This window comes from Felis catus, chromosome D3 (assembly GCF_018350175.1).
Source record: "Felis catus isolate Fca126 chromosome D3, F.catus_Fca126_mat1.0, whole genome shotgun sequence".
In the NCBI taxonomy this organism is placed as follows: Eukaryota; Metazoa; Chordata; class Mammalia; order Carnivora; family Felidae; genus Felis; species Felis catus.
Window position 1 is genome coordinate 36,699,350 of NC_058379.1, and position 16,720 is coordinate 36,716,069.

Consider the following 16,720-nt stretch of genomic DNA (forward strand, 5'->3'; position numbering starts at 1 on the left):
ACAATTCTCTAACCACCCCGATAAATACAGGTCTCTCCTCTTATCTTTTTACGTAGCACGTTGTTTGTTTCCTTCAAAATGCTTCATTCATTTGGCAAGGTTAGAGGGATGATATTCTTTATACTCCCAATAAGCAGAGTTTTCTCCTTGCCTTTTCTCCTTGCCACACCACTACAAACCCTACTAAGAGGGCAGAATGGTGTCACCTCAGAGAGGAGGAAGATATACTGTGAAAATTCATGTCAAAGAGAACAGGAGGTGGAGAGCCAACCCCTTCCTGCCCCAGCTCTGCTCTGAGAGCAGAGACGCCCCAAATTTAACATGGCACTAATCTAAGTGGGTCAGCCATAGTCACTGAGTAGCTACCCAGGAAAGTACTTCAATTTTGTTGAGGGAGTGAATGAATGAATGAATGAATGGTTTTGAATAACAAATTTTGACAGGATGTGAATATCCCATATTTTATTGGGTTTGAGAGCTTGAGCTCACTACAGTATAACTATGACATGATGTTTTGTTTCCTCAAAAGATGACGACTCCTTCAGGGCAAAGATTGTGTTTTTCTTCTTTGCATCTTCTTTGGGGCCCCCACCGGGGTACTCCATGGGTCTTTGTTAGTTGATTGAATAAGGGGCTGAAGATAAAAAATAACAGAATTAGAAAGCGACGAAGGATGATAGATTCCAAAGTTACCTGTATTTTTTTCCTCAGCAGAAAAGAGAGATCCTAGTTGATGTTGTCTGTTCACTTCAGGTTTCGGTGCTACTTTAATATAGAAGAATGGTCATGAAGGTACTAAGATTCCCAGAGGACAACTAAGATAAGGAAATCAGTATTTAACCTTAAGAAATAAGGCTTTGTGCGTAGATAACGGCTTATGTCATATGCATCCTCACCAGGGAATCCAATTGGATGTCTTGAAATCTTGATTAAATTTCCAGGCTTCATTCTGTTTCCCTAACCATCGATTTACCTGGAATTTTTTAAACTGTTGGCTTGACAGAAGCTGGGATCTCTTATTCTTGTCAAATACTGTCATTTTTGTCAAATTATGTGGACATTTTCAGTTTCCAGAATAACTCTGGTGCTCCCTTGCTCTCCTTGTCCTCTATTCATTCAAACAGCTCCGTTAGACCCTGTGGCACACAGAAGCTCTGCATCTAATGCCACCCCTTGCTGGCAGGGTGACCCCTGGGCACGTGCACCTCCACCATCCTCGGTTTCTGGGTTTTTTTTTTTTAATGTTTATTTTTATTTTGAGAGAGAAACAGAGAGAGTGTGAGTAAGGGGAGGGGCAGAGAGGTGGGGGGGGGGGGGGAGAGAGGGGGAGAGAGAGAGAGAATCCCAAGCAGTCTCCACACAGTCAGCACAGAGCCCAATGTGGGGTTCGATCCCACAAACCACGACGTCATGACCTGAGCCGGAATCAAGCCGAATCAACCGACTGAGCCACCCAGGAGCCCCAATCCTAGGTTTCCATTTAGATAAAAGGACCAACAATATCTGCCTTAACTGACTCATGAAAGTATCAGGCGAATGAAGTGAGATTCACGTGAAAACTTTATATGGTGTAAAGTGGTATACAGATGAAAATTATTGTATCTTATAAATGGTATCATGAGCCTATATCTCACTTCCTTTTTATAGGAAAAGATATTGAGAGCAGAAAGGCCAACAAATTTATCAGTGCTTTGGGTCAAAGCTGTTACATCAAACTCACACTTTTACTTTTGCCTCTTCCCGAAAGCCCCAAATAATGATACTCATTATAATAGACATAGGCAAAAGGGAAAGAAAATGGGATTAAGCCACAAAGACAATAAATGGGAGAACAAGCAATGGCAACTAAATTTTGAAAGTGGGGAGGCAGGAAGAAGGCCGGCAACTTAGCCAGCGGGACAAGGGAAAACAAATCGTAAGCTGGCATTTGAGAACCCAAGAACCACCCCAATCTGTACCACTAAAGACCCAATGGCTTCAGGAAGTGGGGTAAAGTGGGCTGCAAACAGAAGGATTGGTTAAGTTGGTTTAAATGGAGCTGACAGCCACCTACCCACATCATCCTTTCTTCACGTAGCCAGCTGATCTGCTCTGGCTAAAGGCTAGAGGTTAATGCTCTGGCAAAGTCATGACAGTCAGTATCTGCACTGCTTGGGGACATCAGGTACAGCTAAGGGTGGGAATTACCATGTTGAAGACAGAGCTTATGTGGCAGTGTAGGGCATGAATTTTGAAACCCATTTTTCCCATTCAGCTTCCAGAACATGGACAACCAGGCTTTTACTCTCCAGATAGAAGGTGGGAAGATTCTTTGAGGACTCTGACCAGACCAAGAGATAATTCCTGGGGTTATTCTGACTTTGGGGTTCCCACAATGAAACCATACAGTAGCTAACTAAAGGTGACAAGCTTCACCTGCATTCTTGGAACTTCCTGTCAGCTTCATAACCCCCCTTCTTTTTCTTTTGCCAGTTTAGAGCTCTACTGAGGTACAGTTTGCAATCATAAAATAATGCCCCACTTTTATTTATTTATTTTTCTCCCAGGATTTATGCGGTTCATTTCACTGTCAGTCTTACAAGTAAGTCACTGAGGTTGGGCAAAGCCAGGGGATAATAACTTTTAAATCCCAAGCACTTTTATCCAGTGACAACCCAATTAGCAAGACCCTGTTGCTGAGTGGAGGGCTGTGAGGCCACCCCAGGACCCACAGCACATGTACTGATGTTAAAAATCCTTTCCCAGAGGCACTAAGGGGGAATCAAATGCCCCACTTTTTTTTTTTTTTTTGGCTGAAAATAACTAAAATTTATTTAAATATTAAGGTAAAAAAAAAAAAAAGGTGAGGAAGATTCATGAGATTTAGTTTGGCCAGTCTACGGCCATACCACCCTGAACGCGCCCGATCTCGTCTGATCTCGGAAGCTAAGCAGGGTCGGACCTGGTTAGTACTTGGATGGGAGATTTAGTTTGGCCAAGTCATCCAGATGGTGCTGCAGAGCCGTTTTCGGGTTTTGTGATGAAAGGGGGTAGGGGGAAGGCTTTCCACCACGCAACAAAGGAGCACATTTGTTACAAGGCTGAGACTACCCCCCCACCCCCCACCCCCACTGCAGCTAAAGGCCCACAAAGCAGTGAATCGAATGCCGGCTTTTAAATATGAGCAGAGAACCAGAGACTACCAGAAAGCTGAGGAAAATCTCTAATATGAAACATCATATTAACCGAAAACAATAATAAACAGAAAACACCAACACGAGTTATCGGAGAAAGACATGAAAACTTAAAAAGAAGCGACTGCTAACATTCTTAGAGCAATGAGATAGAGCCTCTTTCAAATAAGAACAGGATGCTACCGTATAAAAGGAATATCCAGAGGACAAAAATGAATTCCTGGAAATTAAAACTACAATAGCCGAAATTAAAGATTCAATAAGAAGGATGGGAAATAAAGCTGAGGAACTCACTTGTGAAAGGAGAACAGATTTAATTCCTATGGAAGAACGACAGAAAGACAAAGAGAGGAAATAAAGGAAATGTATTAGGTGAGGAACATTTATCATCCAGAAAATGAAGTTCCAAAGGGAAAGAAAGGAGAAAGGGAAATGAAGTTCCAAAGGGAAAGAAATCCTCGGCAAATAAAGCCAGAAAGTTTCTCAGAAATGAAGGACACAGCTCTCCAGATTCAAAGAGCCCTTTGAGTGCCAAGCATAATGGAGGAAAATAGACCTAGACAAAGGCACATGGTGGTGCAATTCCAGAACAGTGAGACAAAGAACAGATACCACAAGCTTCCAGAGAAGGAAAAAATGGCTTCAGGAAATGGATTGTGAAATAGAATGACTTCAACCTCTCAGTAAGCACTCAAAAGGCTAGAAAACAATAGAACAAAGCTGTCAAAATTCTGCAAGGGAATTATTTCCTGTCTGGAACTGCGTTCCTGGCCATACTACAATGAAGTGTGAGGGTGAAATTAAAATTTTTTCAAAAATGCAAAGTTTCAGAACAATAAACTCCTTCTAAGGAAACTACTGACAGCAAACCAAGCATCAAAAGGGCATAGCATTTGAGATACACGAGATTCAACACAAGAAAGAGAATTCTCAGGATTATAATGTAGGGAGATCTCAGGATGACAGCTGTGAGGAAGACCAAGGAAGACTGGATGGAGTCAGCAGGTCCGTAAGAGGTGTCTCCAAGAAGATGAAATTAATAGAATAATGTGTTTAAACATACTGAGAGGAGATTTAGATATTGGTAGGTAGGGTTTGGAATAAACTAGCGATAGAAATTAGATGATCAGAACAATAAACACTTACCTGACCAAAATGAGGACATAAGTGTGTTGAGAGAATGGGAGCACAGAAGTGTAGTGGTTCCACCGTGTAGGGGTAAAGGGGTGGTGGTTGTGAGAGGTAATGATGACAGAGAGCTGAATGTTTATCTTCCAAGGCAGACAATCAATAGCAAAGTCTTAAATTAGCAGTATGTAAACATGATATTTAGATATGTGAAGATCAATATCAAAAGAAATGGCCAAGAGTTGAACGCAATTGCCCCTAAGAATAGGAAGTGTGCGTGTGTGTGTGTGTGTGTGTGTTGTCATAATGTGCTCATCATTATAGATTTTGTGCATATGGAACTATAACACAACTATAAACTCAATTCCTTAAAAAGCTAAATTGCCGAACTATATTTTTGTTATGGGGAAAACATTATAGTTTCTCAACCCTAATTTGTTCTTGTTCATTGGAATATACAATTTGCCCCATTTCTAAGCATTTGAGACACTGAATTTACAAATGGGCAGTGGCCAGACCAAATATAAAAACAGAACTCTGACCCACAACCTGCAGCAGCCAGTCTAGGAAACCAACCCATGACCTACAGTAACCAGCCCAGGGAGCCAACCTGCTATAATTCAGCCTTGTAGAAAATCAGACTGTTACCCCATATAACAATTGGCTCCAAATGGCCAGAACTTGGTTAATAACTGACAGCTGTTCTAGTTTTTATTCCTGCTTCCAACTAGGACCAACCAGTGAAAGCCAAATTCGCACTCCTAACCAATCACAAAGGATGCCTCTCTTCTAGTTAGTCTGCTTATGGCTCCCCCATGCCATGATTCTCCAAGCAGGGCAAACCTGAAGCCATGTCTTCTTCCCACCATAAAGCTTTCCCTGTCCTCTACCCGCCTTTGCGTCCTGGGCAAACACAAGTGATGGTACCTGCCACTCTTGCTACAGCAAGATCTTAATAAATACCCTTTATTCTCATTTGGTTGTTCTTCATTTGTTTCCACGCACTATTTTGAGGCATTGCAAATTTTCAAAGACTGAAAAGCATTTCATTTGTCACGAATTGATGCCAGCTTGACATTGGCCTTAGCAACATGTTTCTGATATGTCTTTTCAGGCAAGGGAAACAAAGACAAAGAGAAACTAGTGGGACTATACCAAAATAACAAGCACAGCAAAGGAAACCATTAACAAAATAAAAAGGTAACCTAGTGAATGGGAGAAGATATTTATAAATGATGTATCTGATAAGGATTTGTATCCAAAATATATAAATAACACCAAAAAAAACACTAATAATCTGGTTGAAAATGGGTAGAGGATCTGAATAGACTTTTTTTCCAAAGAAGATATACAAATGCCAAAAGATACATGAAAAGATGCTCAATATCACTAGTCATCAGAGAAATGCAGATCGAAACCACAATGAGATATCACCTTACACCTGTCAGAATGGCTGGAATCAAAAAGACAAGAAATAACAAGTGTTGGAGAGGATGTGGAGAAAACGGAACCCTCAGGCACCATTGGTAGGAATGTAGATTAATACAGCCACTGTGAAAAAACAGTATGGAGATTCCTCAAAAAATTAAAAACAGAAATACCATATAATCCAGTATTTCCACTATTGGGTGTTTATCCGAAGAAAATGAAAACTCTAACTCAAAAAGATATAGGGGCGCCTGGGTGGCTAAGTCGGTTGAGCTTCCAACTTTGGCTCAGGTCATGATCTCATGGTCTGTGAGTTCGAGCCCCGCGTCGGGCTCTGTGCTGACAGCTCAGAGCCTGGAGCCTGCTTCGGATTCTGTGTCTCCCTCTCTCTCTGCCCCTCCCCTGCTCATGCTCTGTCTCTCTCTGTCTCAAAAATAAATAAAAACATTAAAAAAAAAAAAGATATATACACCCTTATGTTTACTGCAGCATTTTTAAAAATAGCCAAGATATGGAAGCAACACAAGTATCCACTGACAGAAGAGTAGATAAAGAAGATGTGCTGTATATATATACTATGGAATATTACTCAGCCATAAAAAAAAATGAGAGCTTGTCATTTGGGACAACACAAAGAACCTAGAGGGTATTATGCTAAGTGAAATAAGTCAGACAGAGAAGGACAAAGAGCATATGATTTCACTTATATGTGGAATCTAAAAAATGAACAAAGAGAAACAGACTCATAAATACAGAGAACAAACTGGTGGTTGCCAGAGGGGCAGGCGTGGTGGGGGAGGGGATGGGTAAAATGGGAAGGGGCCTAAGAGACACAAACTTCCAGTAATAAAATAAGTAAGTTGTGGAGATGAAAAGTACAGCCTAGGAAATATAATAAATTGAGGGCGGATGATGGTGACACTTGTGGTAGGCATGGAATGACATGTGGAGTTGTTGGGTCACTGTGTTGTGCACTTGAAGCTAATGTGGCATTGTGTGTCAACTACACTTCAATATTAATTAACCAATTAATGAATAATCCTAGGAAAAACAGTAAGTCTCTGCTGTATCCTAAACACCTATAATGAGTATTCAATCAGTACGTATTGAATTAAATAAATTAAAAAATAAAGGGTCATTGTCTCAATGAAAAAAAAAAGAATGTCAGCTAAACCTACCATCCAAGTTCAAAAAGTCTTAACTTTTTGACAAGTTCTTACATTTATTCACTCATATATTGTACTCTGTCTCCACATGTCAAGAACTGCACTGTGTGTTATGTGTTCTGAAAGATACGAATTAGATAAGTTGAGTATGTCCCTTAATTGGATTTAGTAATTTTCGAGTTTCTTAAATTCAGATAAAGTTATCTCAGGCTTGGATAAGTCACTTTAAATTGTATTTATGCTTTTGAACAAATGAACATAATTTTAAAGAGCCAGTTGCCAAAAACAGAGATCAAGTTAGTCTTACACTGTTATACTTTCTTATTTTACTTTTTTTTTTTTCTTAAATTGCCCAATGTAAAATTTCTGACTGAACTGTCCTGGCATGTGTCTAAAGTGTGCTTTTTTAATTTTAACCCCCTTGAAGAAATCTTCTCTTATGTTTACTAATATAAATATAAATGTTAAGTGTATTTCATTTACACACATTATCCTCTTTGTGCTTTAGAATTGAATTCCAGATGTCCTATTAAGGGGCACATATATGATTATGGAAAATTATTCTATTGAAAATAACAGTAGTTTTTATAATGATGTAAATCTGAGAAAGCAAAAGAAATTGAGGTTGGAAAACAGATGTAGTCACTAAAAAACTGTGTGCACATGGTAAACTGGTTTTTAGCAAGATTCAAATAATGCAATCAGTGGGAATTTGACTAGTCCGTGGAGTTGTCAAAGGCATGTGGGATGTACGAATAATAGCTAGAAATTTGTTGTGGACACGAGGCTATTAAGCTTGTCTCCTGCTGCATTCAATATGGTAGTAAAAACTATTATTAAATAACTGATTTTATAGCAACTGTTAAAATTATTTGGCCAAAGTATAAATTAAAGTTTATGACGGATGCAAATGTATGTCTTAAGATGTAAAATACTAATTTAGGTTCCTTTCCCATTTTAAAATAACCACTCAGACGAAAGAACAGTGATTACCAAAATAAGAGCAAATTAATAAGGCTGCCAGGAAGGCTTCACAAAAGTCTGAAACAGTAAATGTGACTTTGCTTTTCAAACACAGAATCCCACAATTATCAAGGATCTCTTCCCTAGCTGAGTGCATATAACTCACATCAGCAGTAATGGGGTTGACACACGTGAAATCCTGAGGACCAACTAAAGGGCACAAATGATAGATCTGATCCCCCAGACCCTTCTGTGCCACATGCAGATGTGTAGAGGGTCGGTGGACACCCACCACGTATGGAAAGGTGGAACTGATTTGGGCCGCCTGGGTGGCTCAGTTGGTTGAGCTTCGGCTCAGGTCGTGATCTTGCAGTTGGTGAGTTCCAGCCCCGCTTCGGGCTCTGTGCTGACAGCTCAGAGCCTGGAGCCTGCTTTGGATTCTGTGTCTCCCCCTCTCTCTCTGCCCCTCCCCCACTCAAGCTCTCTCTCACTCTCAAAAATAAAATAAACATTTAAAAAAATGAAAAAAAAAAAAAAAAAAAGAACTGTAACTCATTAACCAAATGGTGTTGGTTAACCTTTTAGCCTTTGTTTACACCTAAGCAGGGCCTGAAATAAAACCTGTCCATTTACAAAAGACAAAGTTCTTTAGCAAATGAAAGGGCTCACTGAATGTGACATTCTATGTATCATTGAAGCTTTCTGGAAACGACAGATTCTCAGGCCCCACCTTGTATTTTCAGTCTCCAGGGCTGCGTGCTGAGTGTGGTATTTTCTAAAGTTCCCCAAGTGAGTAGAGGCTTGGGGGTCCGGGCAGGGTGTGAGAAACTGTAGCAATCCCCTGGAATCTAACTTGGTATTTGGCAAAAAGTAAACACATTATGTATATTTAAGGAGAAATCCATTGTAAGGAATATTTCTAAGGACATGTACAGTTCAGGAAGCGAAAATTCTTAGGAGCATAAAGGAAGTTGGAAGATACTCCAGAAGTCCTAGAATCTGAGTTTTAATAATTAATCTGTCTGATTGTTGCCTGGGAGAGGTTTGAAAAGATTCGTGAAGGCTCTCACCTCACTACTGAATCCAAATTTCTGAGAACGGGGCCTGGAAACCCGTATAGTTTAAAATTTTGAAAACACACTTTAAGATTTGAGAATTCTAATTTTTCTCACTAAACGTCCTTGTTCTTTCAGTACTGCCTCAAATGGCATGGTTTCCTGCCGTTCATCACCAGGTCACTGTTTTTTTGGACCAAACATCGTTTACTTGAGTCTCACTGCAAGTACAGTGACCACTCTGGAGATGAGGTCCAAGGTCCTTCCTGCAGGCCTGGACTCTGCTCATCTGTCCAAGAACCATGATTCAGTTAACTCTCGTGGTAACTTTTTCACATTTTTGGCTCATGTCGATCAAGAAATTAACCAAAATTGTTTGTTTGCTTGTTTTTTGAGAAAGTGCCGTTAGTCCATAGTTTCCTCATCTTGGGTTTGTGAAGCTAAATGTTAATCTACAATAGAGGCCACTTCAAATTGGTTTCATTAGATTTAGTTCAAGATCCAGCTTGTCGGTTTCATTTTGGATTCGGTCATTCAATATATAATCTTTGTTTCTCCCAGTTCATGTTGTTAGGATGTCCTTGGAACCACAGTAGAGGGGACGGCCATCTTGCCAGAGCAAACCAATGAAAAGCCCCTAGTAGCGTGCCAGAACAAACTGGAGGTCAACCAATCACCCAGGGACAGCACGACCTGACAGGAAAAAGGCCCACCCGGACCTAAACCCGGAACCGCTGCAGCTTAAAAACCCCACCCCACCATACCTGGGGGCGACTTCCCTGACTCCTCTCTCTCTCCCTGAGTCACGGAACCTTGCCCCAGACCTTAGTTCCCAAATAAAGCCTTTGACTGCTAAAATTTTTTAGCCTCTGACTCCTATCTTTACCCTGCCTTACACCTGACCCTAACACATGTCACACTTGAACTTGACAAATATACCATTCTAGCCTGATTTAAGTTATTAACAAACACATCAAATGAAAAACAGCCTAGCGATCCCCCTCTGGATAAACACTGGTGGTGAGCCCCCTTAATCTAGTTTTCACCTGGTCACAAACCTGCCACTCGTCTACCTGCCTAGCCCAGATTCCTCCATCTTGTCAATAGAAATGCTGGAAGAAACTTTTTATTTTTTTTTATTTTTTTTTTTAATTTTTTTTTCAACGTTTATTTATTTTTGGGACAGAGAGAGACAGAGCATGAACGGGGGAGGGGCAGAGAGAGAGGGAGACACAGAATCGGAAGCAGGCTCCAGGCTCTGAGCCATCAGCCCAGAGCCTGACGCGGGGCTCGAACTCCCGGACCGCAAGATTGTGACCTGGCTGAAGTCGGACGCTTAACCGACTGCGCCACCCAGGCGCCCCTGGAAGAAACTTTTTAAAGGCCATCTTCTAAAAATTAAATCTTGAAAGCTACATTGCTTCACATTATTCCAAATCTCTGTCCCTGCAACATATATTTTACCGTATATGCTCAGAATATTTTATATCACAAATATTCATTGTCAATAGGTAGAACAAATACAAAAGGTAAATTAAGTCGTCGATGGATAATTTTTTAATTTTTTAAAAATTATCTTCTTATCCTATAGAACTTTACCAGTGTGAAATTACTTACGATTCTTTTTTCTAAACTTTCACCAACGTACACGGTCTCCTCTCACGACAAGATTCTAGCTGGTCGAAAGGTTACGGTGTCTGACAGTAATTCACTGAGGTACCACATTTCAATTGCTTCGGCACATTTCAATTAGGAAACCTTTGAAGTGAGAAAGGAAAAGAAATCGAGTGGGAGTCAGGTGATGTGGAAAGAAAAACAGCATGAAAGGAGAGAATAAGAAGCATTTCTGAACAATGGAAAAAGTAAAAAAAAAACAAAAACAAAACACCCGACAGCACTCAGGAACAACTTGATTCTACCTTCCGCTCAGAGTCAGTGTTCCTAAAAGGCACACACATGTATTCCAAAATATTGGGTTTAAGTAGAAATTTTCCAATCCCCTGTGATTATGAAATGGGCCTAATGCGAGGTATTTTTCTGGAAGATACACTTTAATAGTGGAGATGTAATTTATGCTAGTCCTTTTCTAGGCAAAATTTTACAAAATCTGGCTTAAGCAAAAAGGGAATTTACTAGCTCAAATAACTTGATGTCGAGAGGCTGGCCTACCTGAGACCCTGAGAGACACCAGAAAGTATATCGTTAGGTCCCCACTCCTTCTGTATTAGGCTCCACTTTCTCCTTCTGGTCCTTCTCAGGCAGGTATTCCCTTGGAGGCAATATGTCTGCAGGATCATACGCTCAGCGCCTGAGTCCAGAATAAAAATGACGTTTCCTTTCATTACTTCTGCCCAGCTGTAGTAGGCTGAACAATGGCCACCCAAAGATAAAAGGTCCTAATTCCTGAGACCAGGAAATACTATTTTATAATGGAAAAAAAGTCTTTGCAGATATGATTATGTTAAAATTTCTTGGGGCGCCTGGGTGGCTCAGTCGGTTGAGCGTCCGACTTCGGCTCAGGTCATGATCTCACAGTTCGTGGGTTCGAGCCCCGCGTCGGGCTCTGTGCTGACCGCTTGCTCAGAGCCTGGAGCCTGCTTCAGATTCTGTGTCTCCTCCTTTCTCTGCCCCTTCCCCGCTCATGCATTGTCTCACTCTGTTTCTCAAAAATAAATAAATGTAAAAAAAATTTTTTTTTAAATAAATAAAATTTCTTTCTTTTTTTTTTTTTGAGAGAGTGCACACACACACACACACACACAAGCAAGTGGGGTTGGAGCAGAGAGAGAGGGAAAGAGAGCATCCCAAAAAGGCTCCACGCTCAGTGTGGAGCCTGATTCCAGGCTCAATCCCATGACTGTGAGATCATGACCTGAGCTGAAATCAAGACATGGATACTTAGCCAACTGAGCCACCCAGGTGTCCCACGAATCTTGACATGGGAAATTACCCTGAATTTTCCAGGTGCACTTTAAATGCAACCACAAGTGTCCTTATAAGAAGAAGGTAGAGGGAGACTTTGCACACACAGAAGAGGAAAAGTAATGTGACCATGGAGGTAGAAATGGAGGTGATGTGACCACACGTCGAGGAATGTCGGCAGCCGCCAGAAGCTGGAAGAGGCAAGGAGCAGATTCTCCCCTAGAGCCTCCAGAGAGAGCATTGCCCAGCTGACACCTTAATTTTGGCCTTAGTGAGATAGATTTCAGAGGAACTGTGAGTGAGTTTTCTGTTGTTTTCACCAGGTTTGTGGGAATCCTTTAGAGCGGATGCAGGAAACCAATACAACAGGTTCACTTTGATTTGACCATCCTGAATCACACGACAAACGGAGCCAATCACTGAGAATGGACAAGTCAGTCCGGGTCATCCCTTTTGTTCTTAGAACATGGGCAAATGAACTCCAAGTGCAGGAGGAGGGGAAGACTGCTCAAAAGCAAAGCATATCTGCAAATAGACACTGGTTGGGGAAAGGAGGCCAAAAACATCAGATATCCATTTCATGTTTGAAAAGAGAAGACAGAAGGAGGTGCAAATTAATATTTATATGAAAGACTATTATAACAGTGCCCTTGAACTTGTTTTGTTGCTGTGATTATGTTGTTAAGCAGCATACAATCACAGATACACTTAGTTGAACAGACATCACTTCCTAAGAGCAGATTTGTTTTTGCTGCCAATCACTGGACCTTCTCCAGCTCCAATGTATCTTTTTTGGAAGAGATGTGCATTACGATCACACATATTATACTCCATATAGAAAAATACTATGATATTAAGATTAAGATTTATTTGCTTTCAAATATTCCTTCAGATTGTGTCTAAAAAACTGTATCAACAGTGTTTGCTAGAGTAGGAGCTTGTTCCAGAGTGTGTGGTGTGAAGTCTATGATACTTTCCACACCTCTTTGGGGATTAAAACTGACAGGCCTATGAAGACAGTTCAAGGATGGCTGGGCCTCTTATTAGCTCTCTGACCTTGGCTACATGACTTACACTGTCCTAATCCCAATTTCTTTATATGTAAAATGAGAATACATAATTGTGCAGGATCTATTTTGAGAATTATTTTTAAAATAATGTGTGAAAACATCTAACAGGGTGCACAGCACGGAATAAGATGCTAATAGAGTTCCCTGATAAATCTGTAACCTGAGCAGCACAGTTTAGGTCACTATTCCTATAATTTGTCCTTCCTCACCCAGACTGAAGCTCTCCCAATGACTCATTTCAGCTTCAAAAGATCTACCTCTCATTTCCATTTGGCTTAGCAAGTTGATTCATAGGAGAGCCTGATGTCAAGTGCACCTTTAGACATTTTACCATATTTCCACCTTTTTGAAACTTTGTAAAATTTAAAGTAAGATCAGTTTCAGTGCTGAACCATGCAGAGCTCTGCCAGCTTATTTATTCCCAAACTGTTTTCAACGCTGACGAAATTTCTTTGCTAGGACGGAATATCAGTCTCCCCAACCCGAGATGGCTCATTTGCCTTTCTTTTGAAACAGCCAGATTTTATTTTGAAGGTTTAAATTAACTGAATCTATTAATTTTCCCTTAGCCTTTTCATTATTTACTCTCAAAAACTCTTGTGGATAAGTCAGGCATAATTTCCCTTTATGTAATTTTGCTGGAGGGCAGAGGAAAACTGACATTGTTTGATCCATGGGGAAGAAATGTCCTCACTTAGGGCACAGATTAGCCCCTGCGTTCATTTGTTCCTCTGCCTGTGAGCCAGCGTCTCCCCTACTGAGCAATACTATGGCAACTCTGAATTTGCCCTTGGGCCATTTGGGGAAATTGTGGCCAGCCTGGGCAAGTTTGGGGGTTCGTATTACTACATCTTTGCCCAGGAACTTTTAGGAATTAATTGCCAGGCCCTCATAAGCATTTGATTGCCAACCACTGTTAGCTGATGAATATCTGTTTGTATTCAGAGGCGTCGTCATTTCAAACATAAACCATATCTAAAATGACTACATTTTACTGGGCTTTAGGGACTTAGGGAGACACAGAGGTGGAATACAGAAAGAAGACTTTTATAGACATAATTTAAATGTTTGCTAAAATTCAAATAATGGAAGCCAGAAACTCCTTAATGAGAAATGTTATCTACCTAATATTTATAATTTGCACCCTGTTGAGTATCACGATGTTTCAAATGTGAATACCATGCATTCTGGAAATAAATAGGCCAGCACCCCAAATTTTACAAGTGACGGGATTGTGAGCAACTGTCTTTTATGAGCAGTTTTCAATTTCTTCTTTTTCCCTAAGCATAGTCCCTAACATTTTCATATTTAACAAATATATTCACAATATGAAAAACAGGCATACCTCATTTCTTGTGCTTTGCCTTTCTATGCTTTGCAGATATTGTGTTTTTTACAGACTGAAGGCTTGTGGGAACCCTGACTCCAGCAAGTCTGTTTGCAGCATTTTTTTGCCCGGATAGCATTTGCTCACTTTGTGTGTCTGTGTCACGTTTTGGTAGTTCTCATACCTCAAACTTTTTCATCATTATTATATTTGTTGTGGGTGATCTGTGAGCAGTGATTATGGCTTACTGAGAGCTCAGATTATGGTTTGCACTTTTAACAATAAAGTATTATAAAGTTTTATATTCATACAATAAATGCAATTGTCCCTTACTTAACTAACATTTGCAGCATTTATTTTTTTGGTGGGAGGGGAGACACTACCTTAGAAATTTATACCCATTTTCCCAATCATCTTTTTTTTTTTTTTTTTCATCGTTTGGCCAACAGGCCGTCCTTTTGACTCACTTCCAGTCCTCACCAAAAACTGTTGTATTCTAGTACCCAGATGGAAGGCTTACATCAATGGGAAGCAAGAATGATGTTAACTAAAAGAACACCAATTTACATTTTCACTTGGCTCTTCTAAGAGTCTGACTTTACTGCTAAGAGCCCAGTTGAGACCGAGATGAAAGAGCCCTTTGAATGGTGAGGAATTAATATCATGGACATAGAGACATTCCAACCGTAGCCCAAAGTGTCTGTAATTCACAAGTGAATGTGAGTTTGAGAGGGTAGAATATTCATAAGTATGTTATCTCTAAGGTTAAATAATACAAATATGGTTCAAAGGGGAAAAGGGCAGGGCAAAACTCCCTTAGATAAAAAGGGATTCTGTAAAGCACTGTGAATGATTGTAAAATATGGGAACTTAGGATTTAACAAAGCAATTGCCATGGTTAAGTCCGTTTCCAGTGAATAAGTGATACACTCATATGGTTACCAAGTAAGCAAGCCAAGCAGAAGGACAGTACCATTTCCATGGAGGGATCTTGGGGTTGTTGCCTTCTTAGCTGGGTAGAAAAATTCCAAGCCCTAGAAGAGAAGATATCCAATGTCTTCTGAATGTCAGCCAGTGTCATCTGAGACCATGACAAGAAGGACAAGATTAGCCAGTGGCAAGCACAGATAAGAAACCACGCACAGTAATTAAAGTTAGCAGATAAAATAGGCTTTGTTACTTGAAGGCACAATAGACCAAAATGACAATTTTTTTTCTTTTTATTTATTTAAAAAAATTTTTTTTAAGTTTACTCATTTTTGAGAGAGACAGAGAGACAGAGCCCGAGCAAGGGAGGGGCAGAGAGGGAGGGAGACACAGAATCTGAAACAGGCTCCAGGCTCTGAGCCGTCAGCACAGAGCCCGATGTGGGGCTCAAACCCACAAACTGTGAGATCATGAACTGAGCTGAAGTCAGATGCTTAACTGACTGAGTCACCCATGTGCCCCCAAAGTGACAATTGTTTATATCCTATCGCTCTAAAGTCTTCCAGTGTATGTAATGACTGAGCAGAATGGAAAACTTTTTTTATTTTTAAGTTTATTTATTTTTGACAGAGACAGAGACAGAGAGAAAGGCAGAGACAGAATCCCAAGCAGGCTCCACACTATCAGGGCAGAGCCCAATTCGGGGCTTGAACTCACAAACCATGATCATGACCTGAGCTTAAATCAACAGTCAGAAGCTTAACCATCTGAGCCACCCAGGTGCCCTGAAAGGTTCTGAGCAAAAATGGAAACTCAAACTGATTGGAAAGTTTATTTTCTATTTAGTCATGATGAGAAAAATAAATTTCTATTAAATGTATTGATCAAAGTTTGATGATTATAAAATTTACTCTGCCTTGGTGTGAGTATTTTTTAATGTTTTCCCACTTTTATTCCAATAAATTAATATAAATGAGTATACATATTTATATCATTATTTTCATAGAGTTACATACATAAAGAAAGATCACAATTAGATACATCATGTACATTATTCTTGCTTATTCTTACCTGTCCACACCTGAAAAATCTTAATCAGTGATCTTTGTAACCAAAGCCTGACTCCATCATTCACCCAAAGGGAGTCTGGGCCACATATCAGAAATGGAGTGTAGTTAATCTTCCTGGTTTTATCAGTGTGGTCTCTAAGCTAGCAAGCCCCTTAGGAAGGGATCTAAGTAATTCATTCTCTGTGATCTTTTTAATCAAAACTAAAAGACTTAGACTTGAAGAGAACGGCATAGAATTTTTAACCCACTTTGGCCATTTTTTTACATTGTTCTTACATCCTTTATATTCTGACTCAGAATCTATTCCTTTCCATTCGATCGGGCTGCAAACCAGTAGACCTCTAATGTGAAATAAGAGTTCACCGCAGCATGGAGATAAAGCTCCAAGTGTGGCATGGTTCCAAAGAGAAACTTCTATTCAGTTTAAATATCAAAAGAGACTAAACTTGGCTTCCACATATACCACATCTATAAAAGACACACTTCCATAT

General features: G+C 40.1%; 1 long non-coding RNA gene across 5 annotated transcripts in view; it reads right to left on the bottom strand.

The window, feature by feature from the left end:
* Positions 1-447: 447 nt before the first annotated feature.
* The window catches only part of LOC102902579, a 70,375-nt gene continuing 54,102 nt past the window's right edge, over positions 448-16,720 (bottom strand). For 4 of the 5 annotated variants that reach the window (XR_006587943.1, XR_006587941.1, XR_006587944.1 and 1 more), the window contains 4 exons: positions 15,206-15,313; positions 11,083-11,221; positions 10,531-10,671; positions 448-634 (listed from right to left, as the gene is read on the bottom strand). This is a non-coding gene — a long non-coding RNA (uncharacterized LOC102902579). The remainder of the gene's footprint in view (positions 635-10,530; positions 10,672-11,082; positions 11,222-15,205; positions 15,314-16,720) is intronic. The other variant, XR_006587942.1, reaches the window with a different exon arrangement.